A 17,540-nucleotide genomic window follows, 5' to 3' on the forward strand; every position below is an offset into this window, starting at 1 on the left:
CTACTACTAGTCTTCCAGTGAACGATCAATGCGTAGACAGTTTAAGACATTACTCTCATGGAGAAAAGTCCGCATGGTGCTTATTGTGTTCAATGCCGATGCAATTTTTGTGTTTCATCAACACTCTGAAGGTCCACCGATTACAGATTGCATCCAGATGTGCTTCGGAAGCTACTACTAGTCTTCCAGGGAACGATCAAAGCGTAGACAGTTTAAGACATTACTCCCATGGAGAAAAGTTCGCATGGTGCTTATTGTGTTCAATGCCGATGCAATTTTTTTGTTTCATCAACACTGAGAAGGTCCACAGGTTACAGAATGCATCCAGATGTGCTTCGGAAACTACTACTAGTCTTCCAGTGTACGATCAAAGAGTAGACAGTTTAAGACATTACTCCCATGGAGAAAAGTCCGCATGGTGCTTATTGTGTTCAATGCCGATGCAATTTTTGTGTTTCATCAACACTCTGGAGGTCCACAGATTACAGAATGAATCCAGATGTGCTTCGGAAACTACTACTAGTCTTCCAGTGTACGATCAAAGCGTAGACAGTTTAAGACATTACTCCCATGGAGAGAAGTTCGCATGGTGATTATTGTGTTCAATGCCGATGCAATTTTTGTGTTTCATCAACACTCTGAAGGTCCACATATTACAGAATGCATCCAGATGTGCTTCGGAAGCTACTACTAGTCTTCCAGGGAACGATCAAAGCGTAGACAGTTTAAGACATTACTCTCATGGAGAAAAGTCCGCATGGTGCATATTGTGATCAATGCCGATGCAATTTCTGTGTTTCATCAACACTCTGAAGATCCACTGATTACAGAATGCATCCAGATGTGCTTCGGAAACTACTACTAGTCTTCCAGGGAACGTAAAAACGAAGACAGTTTAAGACATTACTCTCATGGAGAAAATTCCGCATGGTGCTTATTGTGTTCGATGCCGATTCAATTTCTGTGTTTCATCAACACTCAGAAGGTCCACAGGTTACAGAATGCTTCCAGATGTGCTTCGGAAACTACTACTAGTCATCCAGGGAACGATCAAAGCGTAGACAGTTTAAGACATTACTCCCATGGAGAGAAGTTCGCATGGTGATTATTGTGTTCAATGCCGATGCAATTTTTGTGTTTCATCAACACTCTGAAGGTCCACAGATTACAGAATGCCTCCAGATGTGCATCGGAAACTGCTACTAGTCTTCCAGTGAACGATCAATGCGTAGACAGTTTAAGACATTACTCTCATGGAGAAAAGTCCGCATGGTGCTTATTGTGTTCAATGCCGATGCAATTTTTGTGTTTCATCACCACTCTGAAGGTCCACCGATTACAGAATGCATCCAGATGTGCTTCGGAAACTACTACTAGTCTTCCAGGAAACGATCAAAGCGTAAACAGTTTAAGACATTACTCCCATGGAGAAAAGTTCGCATGGTGCTTATTGTGTTCAATGCCGATGCAATTTTTGTGTTTCATCAACACTCAGAAGGTCCACAGGTTACAGAATGCTTCCAGATGTGCTTCGGAAACTACTACTAGTCATCCAGGGAACGATCAAAGCGTAGACAGTTTAAGACATTACTCTCATGGAGAAAGGTCCGCATGGTGCTTATTGTGTTCAATACCGATTCAATTTCTGTGTTTCATCAACACTCTGAAGGTCCACAGATTACAGAATGCCTCCAGATGTGCTTCGGAAACTACTACTAGTCTTACAGTGAACGATCAAAGCATAGACAGTTTAAGACATTACTCTCATGGAGAAAAGTCCGCATGGTGCTTATTGTGTTCAATGCCGATTCAATTTCTGTTTTTTATCAACACTCTAAAGGTCCACAGATTACAGAATGCATCCAGATGTTCTTCGGAAACTACTACTTGTCTTCCTGAGTACGATCAAAGCGTAGACAGTTTAAGAAATTACTCCCATGGAGAAAAGTCCGCATGGTGCTTATTGTGTTCAATGCCGGTGATATTTTTGTGTTTCATCAACACTCTGAAGGTTCACAGATTACAGAATGCATCCAGATGTGCTTCGGAAACTACTACTAGTCTTCCAGGGAACGTTTAAAGCGTAGACAGTTTAAGGCATTACTCTCATGGAGAAAAGTCCGCATGGTGCTTATCTTGTTCGATGCCGATTCAATTTCTGTGTTTCATCAACACTCTGAAGGACCGCAGATTACATAATGCCTCCAGATGTGCTTCGGAAACTACTACTAGTCTTCCAGTGTACAATCAAAGCGTAGACAGTTTAAGACATTACTCCCATGGAGAAAAGTCCGCATGGAGTTTTTTGTCTTCAATGCCGAAGCAATTTTTGTGTTTCATCAAAACTCTGAAGGTCCACAGATTACAGAATCCCTCCAGATGTGCTTCGGAAACTACTCCTAGTCTTCTAGTGTACGATCAAAGCGTAGACAGTTTAAGACATTCCTCCCATGGAAAAAAGTCGGCATGGAGCTTATTGTGTTCAATGCTGATGCAATTTTTGTGTTTCATCAACACTCTGAAGGTCCACAGATTACAGATTCAATCCAGATGTGCTTCGGAAACTACTCCTAGTCTTCCAGTGTACGATCAAAGCGTAGACAATTTAAGACATTACTCCCATGGAAAAAAGTCGGCATGGTGCTTATTGTGTTCAATGCCGATTCAGTTTTTGGGTTTCATCAACACTCTGAAGGTAAACAGATAACAGAATGCATCCAGATGTGCTTCGGAAACTACTACTACTCTTCCAGGGAACGTTCTAAACGTAGATAGTTTAAGACATTACTCCCATGGAGAAAACTCCGCATGATGTTTTTTGTGTTCAATCCCGATGCAATTTTTGTGTATCATCAACACTCTGAAGGTCCACAGATTACAAAATGCCTCCAGATGTGCATCGGAAACTACTACTAGTCTTCCGGTGAACGAACAATGCGTAGACACTTTAAGACATTACTCTCATGGAGAAAAGTCCGCATGGTGCTTATTGTGTTCAATGCCGATGCAATTTTTGTGTTTCATCAGCACTCTGAAGGTCCACCGATTACAGAATGCATCCAGATGTGCTTCGGAAACTACTACTAGTCTTCCAGGAAACGATCAAAGCGTAAACAGTTTAAGACATTACTCCCATGGAGAAAAGTTCGCATGGTGCTTATTGTGTTCAATGCCGATGCAATTTTTGTGTTTCATCAACACTCAGAAGGTCCACAGGTTACAGAATGCTTCCAGATATGCTTCGGAAACTAGTACTAGTCATCCAGGGAACGATCAAAGCGTAGACATTTTAAGACATTACTCCCATGGAGAAAAGTCCGCATGGTGCTTATTGTGTTCAATGCCGATTCAATTTCTGTGTTTTGTCAACACTCTGAAGGTCCGCAGATTACAGAATGCCTCCAGATGTGCTTCGGATACTACTACTAGTCCTCCAGGGAACGATCAATGCGTAAACAGTTTAACACATTACTAACATGGAGAAAAGTCCACATGGTGCTTATTATGTTCAATGCCGATGCAGTTTTTGGGTTTCATCAACACCCTGAAGGTAAACAGATAACAGAATGCATCCAGATGTGCTTCGGAAACTACTACTAGTCTTCCAGGGAACGATCTAAACGTAGATAGTTTAAGACATTACTCCCATGGAGAAAACTCCGCATGAAGTTTTTTGTGTTAAATGCCGATGCAATTTTTGTGTTTCATCAACACTCTGAAGTTCCACAGATTACAGAATGCATCCAGATGTGTTTCGGAAACTACTACTAGTCTTCCAGGGAACGATCAAAGCGTAGACAGTTTAAGACATTACTCCCATGGAGAAAAGTCCGCATGGTGCTTATTGTGTTCAATGCCGATGCAATTTTTGTATTTCATCAACACTCTGAAGGTCCACAGATTACAGAATGCCTCCAGATGTGCTTCGGAAACTACTACTAGTCTTCCAGTGTACGATCAAAACGTAGACAGTTTAAGACATTACTCCCATGGAGAAAAGTCCGCATGGTGCTTATTGTGTTCAATGCCGATGCAATTTTTGTATTTCATCAACACTCTGAAGGTCCACAGATTACAGAATGCCTCCAGATGTGCTTCGGAAACTACTACTAGTCTTCCAGTGTACGATCAAAGCGTAGACAGTTTAAGACATTACTCCCATAGAGAAAAGTCCGCATGGTGCTTTTTGTGTTCAATGCCGATACAATTTTTGGGTTTCATCAACACTCTGAAGGTAAACAAATTACAGAATGCATCATGATGTGCTTCGGAAACTACTACTAGTCTTCCAGGGAACGATCAAATCGTAGACAGTTTAAGACATTACTCTCATGGAGAAAAGTCCGCATGGTGCTTTTTTTGTTCAATGGCGATGCAATTTCTGTGTTTCATCAACACTCTGAAGGTCCACAGATTACAGATTCAATCCAGATGTGCTTCGGAAACTACTCCTAGTCTTCCAGTGTACGATCAAAGCGTAGACAATTTAAGACATTACTCCCATGGAAAAAAGTCGGCATGGTGCTTATTGTGTTCAATGCCGATGGAATTTTTGTGTTTCATCAACACTCTGAAGTTCCACAGATTACAGAATGCCTCCAGATGTGCCTCGGAAACAACTACTACTCTTCCAGGGAACGATCAAAGCGTAGACTATGTAAGACATTACTCCCATGGACAAAAATCCGTGTGATGTTTATCGTGTTCAATGCCGATGCAATTTTTGTGTTTCATCAACACTCTGAAGTTCCACAGACTACAGAATGCATGCAGATGTGCTTCGGAAACTACTACTAGTCTTCCAGGGAACGATCAAAGCGTAGACAGTTTGAGACATTACTCCCATGGAAAAAAGTTCGCATGGTGCTTATTGTGTTCAATGCCGATGCAATTTCTGTGTTTCATCAACACTCTGAAGGTATACAGATTACAGAATGCCTCCAGATGTGCTTCGGAAACTACTGCTAGGCTTCCAGTGAACGATCACAGCTTAGACAGTTTAAGACATTACTCTCATGGAGAAAGGTCCGCATGGTGTTATTGTGTTCAATGCCGATTCAATTTCTGTGTTTCATCAACACTCTGAAGGTCCACAGATTACAGAATGCCTCCAGATGTGCTTCGGAAACTACTACTAGTCTTACAGTGAACGATCAAAGCATAGACAGTTTAAGACATTACTCTCATGGAGAAAAGTCCGCATGGTGCTTATTGTGTTCAATGCCGATTCAATTTCTGTTTTTTATCAACACTCTAAAGGTCCACAGATTACAGAATGCCTCCAGATGTGCTTCGGAAACTACTACTAGTCTTCCAGTGTACGATCAAAGCGTAGACAGTTTAAGACATTACTCCCATGGAGAAAAGTCCGCATGGTGTTTTTTGTCTTCAATGCCGATGCAATTTTTGTGTTTCATCAACACTCTGAAGGTTCACAGATTACAGAATGCCTCCAGATGTGCATCGGAAACTACTACTAGTCTTCCAGTGAACGATCAATGCGTAGACAGTTTAAGACATTACTCTCATGGAGAAAAGTCCGCATGGTGCTTATTGTGTTCAATGCCGATGCAATTTTTGTGTTTCATCAACACTCTGAAGGTCCACCGATTACAGAATGCATCCAGATGTGCTTCGGAAGCTACTACTAGTCTTCCAGGGAACGATCAAAGCGTAGACAGTTTAAGACATTACTCCCATGGAGAAAAGTTCGCATGGTGCTTATTGTGTTCAATGCCGATGCAATTTTTTTGTTTCATCAACACTGAGAAGGTCCACAGGTTACAGAATGCATCCAGATGTGCTTCGGAAACTACTACTAGTCTTCCAGTGTACGATCAAAGAGTAGACAGTTTAAGACATTACTCCCATGGAGAAAAGTCCGCATGGTGCTTATTGTGTTCAATGCCGATGCAATTTTTGTGTTTCATCAACACTCTGGAGGTCCACAGATTACAGAATGAATCCAGATGTGCTTCGGAAACTACTACTAGTCTTCCAGTGTACGATCAAAGCGTAGACAGTTTAAGACATTACTCCCATGGAGAGAAGTTCGCATGGTGATTATTGTGTTCAATGCCGATGCAATTTTTGTGTTTCATCAACACTCTGAAGGTCCACATATTACAGAATGCATCCAGATGTGCTTCGGAAGCTACTACTAGTCTTCCAGGGAACGATCAAAGCGTAGACAGTTTAAGACATTACTCTCATGGAGAAAAGTCCGCATGGTGCATATTGTGATCAATGCCGATGCAATTTCTGTGTTTCATCAACACTCTGAAGATCCACTGATTACAGAATGCATCCAGATGTGCTTCGGAAACTACTACTAGTCTTCCAGGGAACGTAAAAACGAAGACAGTTTAAGACATTACTCTCATGGAGAAAATTCCGCATGGTGCTTATTGTGTTCGATGCCGATTCAATTTCTGTGTTTTATCAACACTCTGAAGGTCCACAGATTACAGAATGCCTCCAGATGTGCTTCGGAAACTACTACTAGTCTTCGCGTGTACGATCAAAGCGTAGACAGTTTAAGACATTACTCCCATGGAGAGAAGTTCGCATGGTGATTATTGTGTTCAATGCCGATGCAATTTTTGTGTTTCATCAACACTCTGAAGGTCCACAGATTACAGAATGCCTCCAGATGTGCATCGGAAACTGCTACTAGTCTTCCAGTGAACGATCAATGCGTAGACAGTTTAAGACATTACTCTCATGGAGAAAAGTCCGCATGGTGCTTATTGTGTTCAATGCCGATGCAATTTTTGTGTTTCATCACCACTCTGAAGGTCCACCGATTACAGAATGCATCCAGATGTGCTTCGGAAACTACTACTAGTCTTCCAGGAAACGATCAAAGAGTAAACAGTTTAAGACATTACTCCCATGGAGAAAAGTTCGCATGGTGCTTATTGTGTTCAATGCCGATGCAATTTTTGTGTTTCATCAACACTCAGAAGGTCCACAGGTTACAGAATGCTTCCAGATGTGCTTCGGAAACTACTACTAGTCATCCAGGGAACGATCAAAGCGTAGACAGTTTAAGACATTACTCCCATGGAGAAAAGTCCGCATGGTGCTTATTGTGGTCAATGCCGATGCAATTTTGGTGTTTCATCAACACTCTGATGGTCCACAAATTACAGAATGCATCCAGATGTGCTTTGAAAACTACTACTAGTCTCACAGGGAACGATCAAAACGTAGACAGTTTAAGACATTACTCCCATGGAGAAAAGTCCGCATGGTGCTTATTGTGTTCAATGCCGATGCAATTTTTGGGTTTCATCAACACTCTGAAGGTAAACAAATTACAGAATGCATCCAGATGTGCTTCGGAAACTACTACTAGTCTTCCAATGAACGATCAAAGCGTAGACAATTTAAGACATTACTCCCATGGAAAAAAGTCGGCATGGAGCTTATTGTGTTCAATGCCGATGCAATTTTTGTGTTTCATCAACACTCTGAAGTTCCACAGATTACAGAATGCCTCGAGATGTGCCTCAGAAACTACTACTACTCTTCCAGGGAACGATCAAAGCGTAGACAGTTTAAGACATTACTCCCATGGACAATACTCAGTGTGATGTTTATCGTGTTCAATGCCGATGCAATTTTTGTGTTTCATCATCACTCTGAAGTTCCACAGATTACAGAATGCATGCAGATGTGCTTCGGAAACTACTGCTAGTCTTCCAGTGAACGATCACAGCTTAGACAGTTTAAGACATTACTCCCATGGAGAAAAGTTCGCATGGTGCTTATTGTGTTCAATGCCGATGCAATTTCTGTGTTTCATTAACACTCTGAAGGTATACAGATTACAGAATGCCTCCAGATGTGCTTCGGAAACTACTGCTAGTCTTCCAGTGAACGATCACAGCTTAGACAGTTTAAGACATTACTCTCATGGAGAAAGGTCCGCATGGTGCTTATTGTGTTCAATACCGATTCAATTTCTGTGTTTCATCAACACTCTGAAGGTCCACAGATTACAGAATGCCTCCAGATGTGCTTCGGAAACTACTACTAGTCTTACAGTGAACGATCAAAGCATAGACAGTTTAAGACATTACTCTCATGGAGAAAAGTCCGCATGGTGCTTATTGTGTTCAATGCCGATTCAATTTCTGTTTTTTATCAACACTCTAAAGGTCCACAGATTACAGAATGCATCCAGATGTTCTTCGGAAACTACTACTTGTCTTCCTGAGTACGATCAAAGCGTAGACAGTTTAAGAAATTACTCCCATGGAGAAAAGTCCGCATGGTGCTTATTGTGTTCAATGCCGGTGATATTTTTGTGTTTCATCAACACTCTGAAGGTTCACAGATTACAGAATGCATCCAGATGTGCTTCGGAAACTACTACTAGTCTTCCAGGGAACGTTTAAAGCGTAGACAGTTTAACGCATTACTCTCATGGAGAAAAGTCCGCATGGTGCTTATCTTGTTCGATGCCGATTCAATTTCTGTGTTTCATCAACACTCTGAAGGACCGCAGATTACATAATGCCTCCAGATGTGCTTCGGAAACTACTACTAGTCTTCCAGTGTACAATCAAAGCGTAGACAGTTTAAGACATTACTCCCATGGAGAAAAGTCCGCATGGAGTTTTTTGTCTTCAATGCCGAAGCAATTTTTGTGTTTCATCAAAACTCTGAAGGTCCACAGATTACAGAATCCCTCCAGATGTGCTTCGGAAACTACTCCTAGTCTTCTAGTGTACGATCAAAGCGTAGACAGTTTAAGACATTCCTCCCATGGAAAAAAGTCGGCATGGAGCTTATTGTGTTCAATGCTGATGCAATTTTTGTGTTTCATCAACACTCTGAAGTTCCACAGATTACAGAGTGCATCCAGATATGCTTCGGAAACTACTACTAGTCTTCCAGGGAACGATCAAAGCGTAGACAGTTTAAAACATTACTCCCAAGGAGAAAAGTCCTCATGGTGCTTATTGTGTTCAATGCCGATGCAATTTTTGTGTTTCATCAACACTCTGAAGGTCCACCGATTACAGAATGCATCCAGATGTGCTTCGGAAGCTACTACTAGTCTTCCAGGGAACGATCAAAGCGTAGACAGTTTAAGACATTACTCCCATGGAGAAAAGTTCGCATGGTGCTTATTGTGTTCAATGCCGATGCAATTTTTTTGTTTCATCAACACTGAGAAGGTCCACAGGTTACAGAATGCATCCAGATGTGCTTCGGAAACTACTACTAGTCTTCCAGTGTACGATCAAAGAGTAGACAGTTTAAGACATTACTCCCATGGAGAAAAGTCCGCATGGTGCTTATTGTGTTCAATGGCGATGCAATTTTTGTGTTTCATCAACACTCTGGAGGTCCACAGATTACAGAATGAATCCATATGTGCTTCGGAAACTATTACTAGTCTTCCAGTGTACGATCAAAGCGTAGACAGTTTAAGACATTACTCCCATGGAGAAAAGTTCGCATGGTGATTATTGTGTTCAATGCCGATGCAATTTTTGTGTTTCATCAACACTCTGAAGGTCCACAGATTACAGAATGCATCCAGATGTGCTTCGGAAGCTACTACTAGTCTTCCAGGGAACGATCAAAGCGTAGACAGTTTAAGACATTACTCTCATGGAGAAAAGTCCGCATGGTGCATATTGTGTACAATGCCGATGCAATTTCTGTGTTTCATCAACACTCTGAAGATCCACTGATTACAGAATGCATCCAGATGTGCTTCGGAAACTACTACTAGTCTTCCAGGGAACGTAAAAACGTAGAAAGTTTAAGACATTACTCTCATGGAGAAATTTCCGCATGGTGCTTATTGTGTTCGATGCCGATTCAATTTCTGTGTTTCATCAACACTCTGAAGGTCCGCAGATTACAGAATGCCTCCAGATGTGCTTCGGAAACTACTACTAGTCTTCCAGTGTACGATCAAAACGTAGACAGTATAAGACAGTAGTCCCATGGAGAAAAGTCCGCATGGTGTTTTTTGTGTTCAATGCCGATGCAATTTTTGTGTTTCATCAACACTCTGAAGGTCCACAGATTACAGAATGCCTCCAGATGTGCATCGGAAACTACTACTAGTCTTCCAGTGAACGATCAATTCGTAGACAGTTTAAGACATTACTCTCATGGAGAAACGTCCGCATGGTGCTTATTGTGTTCAATGCCGATGCAATTTTTGTGTTTCATCAACACTCTGAAGGTCCCCCGATTACAGAATGCATCCAGATGTGCTTCGGAAACTACTACTAGACTTCCAGGAAACGATCAAATCGTAAACAGTTTAAGACATTACTCCCATGGAGAAAAGTTCGCATGGTGCTTATTGTGTTCAATGCCGATGCAATTTTTGTGTTTCATCAACACTCAGAAGGTCCACAGGTTACAGAATGCTTCCAGATAGGCTTCGGAAACTACTACTAGTCATCCAGGGAACGATCAAAGCGTAGACAGTTTAAGACATTACTCCCATGGAGAAAAGTCCGCATGGTGCTTATTGTGGTCAATGCCGATACAATTTTGGTGTTTCATCAACACTCTGATGGTCCACAAATTACAGAATGCATCCAGATGTACTTTGGAAACTACTACTAGTCTCACAGGGAACGATCAAAACGTAGACAGTTTAAGACATTACTCCCATGGAGAAAAGTCCGCATGGTGCTTATTGTGTTCAATGCCGATTCAATTTCTGTGTCTCATCAACACTCTGAAGGTTCACAGATTATAGAATGCATCCAGATGTGCTTCGGAAACTACTACTAGTCATCCAGGGAACGATCAAAGATTACAGTTTAAGACAATTCTTTCATGGAAAAAAGTCAGTATGGTGCTTATTGTGTTCAATGCCGATGCAATTTCTGTGTTTCATCAACACTCTGAAGGTCCACAGGTTACAGAATGCATCCAGATGTGCTTCGGAAACTACTACTAGTCTTCCAGGGAACGATCTAAGCGTAGACAGTTTAAGACATTACTCCCATGGAGAAAAGTTCGCATTGTGCTTATTGTGTTTAATGCCGATGCAATTTTTGTGTTTCATCAACGCTCTGAAGGTCCACAGATAACACAATGCATCCAGATGTGCTTCGGAAACTACTACTAGTCTTCCAGTGTACGATCAAAGCGTAGACAGTTTAAGACATTACTCCCACGGAGAAAAGTCAGCATGGTGCTTATTGTGTTTAATGACGATGCAGTTCTTGTGTTTCATCAACACTCTGAAGGTCCACAGATTACAGAATGCATTCCGATGTGCTTCAGAAACTACTACTAGTCTTCCAGGGAACGATCAAAGCGTAGACATTTTGAGACATTACTCCCATGGAGAAAAGTCCGCATGGTGCTTATTGTGTTCAATGCTGATTCAATTTCTGTGTTTCATCAACACTCTGAAGGTCCACAGATTACAGAATGCATCCAGATGTGCTTCGGAAACTATTACTAGTTTCCAGAGAACGATCAAAGCGTAGACATTTTAAGACATTACTCCCATGGAGAAAAGTCCGCATGGTGCTTATTGTCTTCAATGCCGATTCAATTTCTGTGTTTCATCAACACTCTGAAGGTTCACAGATTACAGAATGCCTCCAGATGTGCTTCGGAAACTACTACTAGTCTTCCAGTGAACGATCAAAGCGTAGACAGTTTGAGACATTACTCCCATGGAGAAAAGTCCGCATGATGCTTATTGTGTTCAATGGCGATGCAATTTTTGTGTTTCATCAACACTCTGAAGGTCCACAGATTACAGAATGCATCCAGATGTGCTTCGGAATCTATTACTAGTTTCCAGGGAACTATCAAAGCGTAGACATTTTAAGACATTACTCCCATGGAGAAAAGTCCGCATGGTGCTTATTGTGTTCAATGTCGATTCAATTTCTGTGTTTCATCAACACTCTGAAGGTTCACAGATTACAGAATGCTTCCAGATGTGCTTCGGAAACTACTACTAGCCTTCCAGTGAACGATCAAAGCGTAGACAGTTTGAGACATTACTCCCGTGGAGAAAAGTCTGCATGGTGCGTATTGTGTTCAATGCCGATTCTATTTTTGTGCTTCATCAACACTCTAAAGGTCCACAGATTGCAGAATGCATCCAGATGTGCTTCGGAAACTACTAGTAGTCTTCCAGGGAACGATCAAGGCGTAGACAGTTTAAGACATAACTCTCATGGAGAAAAAACCGCATGGTGCTTATTGTGTTCAATGCCGATGCAATTTCTGTGTTTCATCAACACTCTGAAGAACCACAGATTACAGAATGCATCCAGATGTGCTTCGGAAACTATTACTAGCCTTCCAGGGAACGATCAAAGCGTAGACAGTTTAAGACATTACTCCCATGGAGAAAAGTCCGCATGGTGCTTATTGTGTTCAATGCCGATGCAATTTTTGTGTTTCATCAACACTCAGAAGGTAAACAGATTTCAGAATGCATCCAGATGTGCTTCGGAAACTACTACTAGTCTTCCATTGAACGATCAAAGAGTAGACCGTTTAAGACATTACTCCCATGGAGAAAAGTCCGCATGGTGCTTATTGTGTTTAATGCCGATGAAATTTCTGTGTTTCATCAACAATCTGAAGATCCACAGATTACAGAATGCATCCAGATGTGCTTCGCAAACTACTACTAGTCTTCCAAAGAACGTTTAAAGCGTGGACAGTTTAAGACATTACTCTCATGGAGAAAAGTCCGCATGGTGCATATTGTGTTCAATGCCGATGCAATTTCTGTGTTTCATCAACACTCTGAAGATCCACAGATTACAGAATGCATCCAGATGTGCTTCGCAAACTACTACTAGTCTTCCAGTGTACGATCAAAGCGTAGACAATTTAAGACATTACTCCCATGGAGAAAAGTCCGCATGGTGATTATTGTGTTCAATGTCGATTCTATTTTTGTGTTTCATCAAAACTCTGAAAGTCCGCAGATTACAGAATGCCTCCAGAGGTGCTTCGGAAACTACTACTAGTCTTCCAGGGAACGATCAAAGCGTAGACAGTTTAAGACATTACTCTAATGGAGAAAAGTCCGCATGGTGATTATTGTGTTCAATTCCGATTCAATTTCTGCGTTACATCAACACTCTGAAGGTCCACAGATTACAGAATGCCTCCAGATGTGCTTCGGAAACTGCCACTAGTCTTCCTGTGAACGATCAAAGCGTAGACATATTAAGACGTTACTCCTATGGAGAAAAGTCCGTATGGTGCTTATTGTGTTCAATGCCGATGCAATTTCTGTGTTTCATCAACACTCTGAAGATCCACAGATTACAGAATGCATCCAGATGTGCTTCGGAAACTACTACTAGTCTTCCAGGGAACGTTTCAAGCGTAGACAGTTTAACAGATAATTCTCATAGAGAAATGTCCGCATGGTGCTTATTGTGTTCAATGCCGATTCAATTTCTGTGTTTCATCAACACTCTGAGGGTCCGCAGATTACAGAATGCCTCCAGATGTGCTTCGGAAACTACTACTAGTCTTCCAGTGTACGATCAAAGCGTAGACAGTTTAAGACATTACTCTCATGGAGAAAAGTGGCCATGGTGCTTATTGTGTTCAATACCGATGCAATTTTTGTGTTTCATCAACACTCTGAAGGTCCACAGATTACAGAATGCATCCAGATATGCTTCGGAAACTACTACTAGTCTTCCAGGAACGATCAATGCGTAAACAGTTTAACACATTACTAACATGGAGAAAAGTCCACATGGTGCTTATTATGTTCAATGCCGATGCAATATTTGGGTTTCATCAACACTCTGAATGTAAACAGATTACAGAATGCAACCAGATATGCTTCGGAAGCTACTACTAGTCTTCCAGGGAACGATCAAAGCGTAGACAGTTTAAGACATTACTCCCATGGAGAAAAGTTCGCATGGTGCTTATTGTGTTCAATGCCGATGCAATTTTTTTGTTTCATCAACACTGAGAAGGTCCACAGGTTACAGAATGCATCCAGATGTGCTTCGGAAACTACTACTAGTCTTCCAGTGTACGATCAAAGAGTAGACAGTTTAAGACATTACTCCCATGGAGAAAAGTCCGCATGGTGCTTATTGTGTTCAATGCCGATGCAATTTTTGTGTTTCATCAACACTCTGGAGGTCCACAGATTACAGAATGAATCCAGATATGCTTCGGAAACTACTACTAGTCTTCCATTGAACGATCAAAGAGTAGACCGTTTAAGACATTACTCCCATGGAGAAAAGTCCGCATGGTGCTTATTGTGTTTAATGCCGATGAAATTTCTGTGTTTCATCAACACTCTGAAGGTATACAGATTACAGAATGCCTCCAGTTGTGCTTCGGAAACTACTGCTAGTCTTCCAGTGAACGATCAAAGCGTAGACAGTTTAAGACATTACTCCCATGGAGAAAAGTCCGCATGGAGCATATTGTGTTCAATGCCGATGCAATTTCTGTGTTTCATCAAAACTCTGAAGATCCACAGATTACAGAATGCATCCAGATGTGCTTCGGAAACTACTACTAGTCTTCCAGGGAACGTTTCAAGCGTAGACAGTTTAACCCATTATTCTCATAGAGAAAAGTCCGCATGGTGCTTATTGTGTTCAATGCCGATTCAATTTCTGTGTTTCATCAACACTCTGAGGGTCCGCAGATTACAGAATGCCTCCAGATGTGCTTCGGAAACTACTACTAGTCTTCCAGTGTACGATCAAAGCGTAGACAGTTTAAGACATTACTCTCATGGAGAAAAGTGGCCATGGTGCTTATTGTGTTCAATACCGATGCAATTTTTGTGTTTCATCAACACTCTGAAGGTCCACAGATTACAGAATGCATCCAGATATGCTTCGGAAACTACTACTAGTCTTCCAGGAACGATCAATGCGTAAACAGTTTAACACATTACTAACATGGAGAAAAGTCCACATGGTGCTTATTATGTTCAATGCCGATGCAATTTTTGGGTTTCATCAACACTCTGAATGTAAACAGATTACAGAATGCATCCAGATGTGCTTCGGAAGCTACTACTAGTCTTCCAGGGAACGATCAAAGCGTAGACAGTTTAAGACATTACTCTCATGGAGAAATGTCCGCATGGTGCATATTGTGTACAATGCCGATGCAATTTCTGTGTTTCATCAACACTCTGAAGATCCACTGATTACAGAATGCATCCAGATGTGCTTCGGAAACTACTGCTAGTCTTCCAGGGAACGTTAAAACGTAGACAGTTTAAGACATTACTCTCATGGAGAAAATTCCGCATGGTGCTTATTGTGTTCGATGCCGATTCAATTTCTGTGTTTCATCAACACTCTGAAGGTCCGCAGTTTACAGAATGCCTCCAGATGTGCTTCGGAAACTACTACTAGTCTTCCAGTGTACGATCAAAGCGTAGACAGTTTAAGACATTACTCCCATGGAGAAAAGTCAGCATGGTGCTTATTGTGTTTAATGACGATGCAGTTTTTGTGTTTCATCAACACTCTGAAGGTCCACAGATTACAGAATGCATTCCGATGTGCTTCGGAAACTACTACTAGTCTTCCAGGGAACGATCAAAGCGTAGACATTTTGAGACATTACTCCCATGGAGAAAAGTCCGCATGGTGCTTATTGTGTTCAATGCCGATTCAATTTCTGTGTTTCATCAACACTCTGAAGGTCCACGGATTACAGAATGCATCCAGATGTGCTTCGGAAACTATTACTCGTTTCCAGGGAACGATCAAAGCGTAGACATTTTAAGACATTACTCCCATGGAGAAAAGTCCGCATGGTGCTTATTGTGTTCAATGCCGATTCAATTTCTGTGTTTCATCAACACTCTGACGGTTCACAGATTACAGAATGCCTCCAGATGTGTTTCGGAAACTACTACTAGTCTTCCAGTGAACGATCAAAGCGTAGACAGTTTGAGACATTACTCCCGTGGAGAAAAGTCCGCATGGTGCTTATTGTGTTCAATGGCGATGCAATTTTTGTGTTTCATCAACACTCTGAAGGTCCACAGATTACAGAATGCATCCAGATGTGCTTCGGAAACTATTACTAGTTTCCAGGGAACGATCAAAGCGTAGACATTTTAAGACATTACTCCCATGGAGAAAAGTCCGCATGGTGCTTATTGTGTTCAATGTCGATCAATTTCTGTGTTTCATCTATACTCTGAAGGTTCACAGATTACAGAATGCTTCCAGATGTGCCTCGGAAACTACTACTAGCCTTCCAGTGAACGATCAAAGCGTAGACAGTTTGAGACATTACTCCCGTGGAGAAAAGTCCGCATGGTGCGTATTGTGTTCAATGCCGATGCAATTTTTGTGCTTCATCAACACTCTAAAGGTCCACAGATTGCAGAATGCATCCAGATGTGCTTCGGAAACTACTAGTAGTCTTCCAGGGAACGATCAAGGCGTAGACAGTTTAAGATATAACTCTCATGGAGAAAAAACCGCATGGTGCTTATTGTGTTCAATGCCGATGCAATTTCTGTGTTTCATCAACACTCTGAAGAACCACAGATTACAGAATGCATCCAGATGTGCTTCGGAAACTATTACTAGCCTTCCAGGGAACGATCAAAGCGTAGACAGTTTAAGACATTACTCCCATGGAGAAAAGTCCGCATGGTGCTTATTGTGTTCAATGCCGATGCAATTTTTGTGTTTCATCAACACTCTGAAGGTAAACAGATTTCAGAATGCATCCAGATGTGCTTCGGTAACTACTACTAGTCTTCCATTGAACGATCAAAGGGTAGACCGTTTAAGACATTACTCCCATGGAGAAAAGTCCGCATGGTGCTTATTGTGTTTAATGCCGATTCAATTTCTGTGTTTCATCAACACTCTGAGGGTCCGAAGATTACAGAATGCCTCCAGATGTGCTTCGGAAACTACTACTAGTCTTCCAGTGTACGATCAAAGCGTAGACAGTTTAAGACATTACTCCCATGGAGAAAAGTTCGCATGGTGCTTTTGTGTTCAATGCCGATGCAATTTTTGTGTTTCGTCAACACTCTGAAGGTCCACAGATTACAGAATGCCTCCAGACGTGCATCGGAAACTACTACTAGTCTTCCAGTGAACGATCAAAGCGTAGACAGTTTAAGACATTACTCTCATGGAGAAAAGTGCGCATGGTGCTTATTGTGTTCAATACCGATGCAATTTTAGTGTTTCATCAACACTCTGAAGGTCCACAGATTACAGAATGCATCCAGATGTGCTTCGGAAACTACTACTAGTCTTCCAGGGAACGATCTAAGCGTAGACAGTTTAAGACATTACTCCCATGGAGAAAAGTTCGCATTGTGCTTATTGTGTTCAATGCCGATGCAATTTTTGTGTTTCATCAACGCTCTGAAGGTCCACAGATTACACAATGCATCCAGATGTGCTTCGGAAACTACTACTAGTCTTCCAGTGTACGATCAAAGCGTAGACAGTTTAAGACATTACTCCCATGGAGAAAAGTCAGCATGGTGCTTATTGTGTTTAATGACGATGCAGTTTTTGTGT

Source organism: Schistocerca gregaria, chromosome 9, assembly GCF_023897955.1.
Source record: "Schistocerca gregaria isolate iqSchGreg1 chromosome 9, iqSchGreg1.2, whole genome shotgun sequence".
NCBI lineage: Eukaryota > Metazoa > Arthropoda > Insecta > Orthoptera > Acrididae > Schistocerca > Schistocerca gregaria.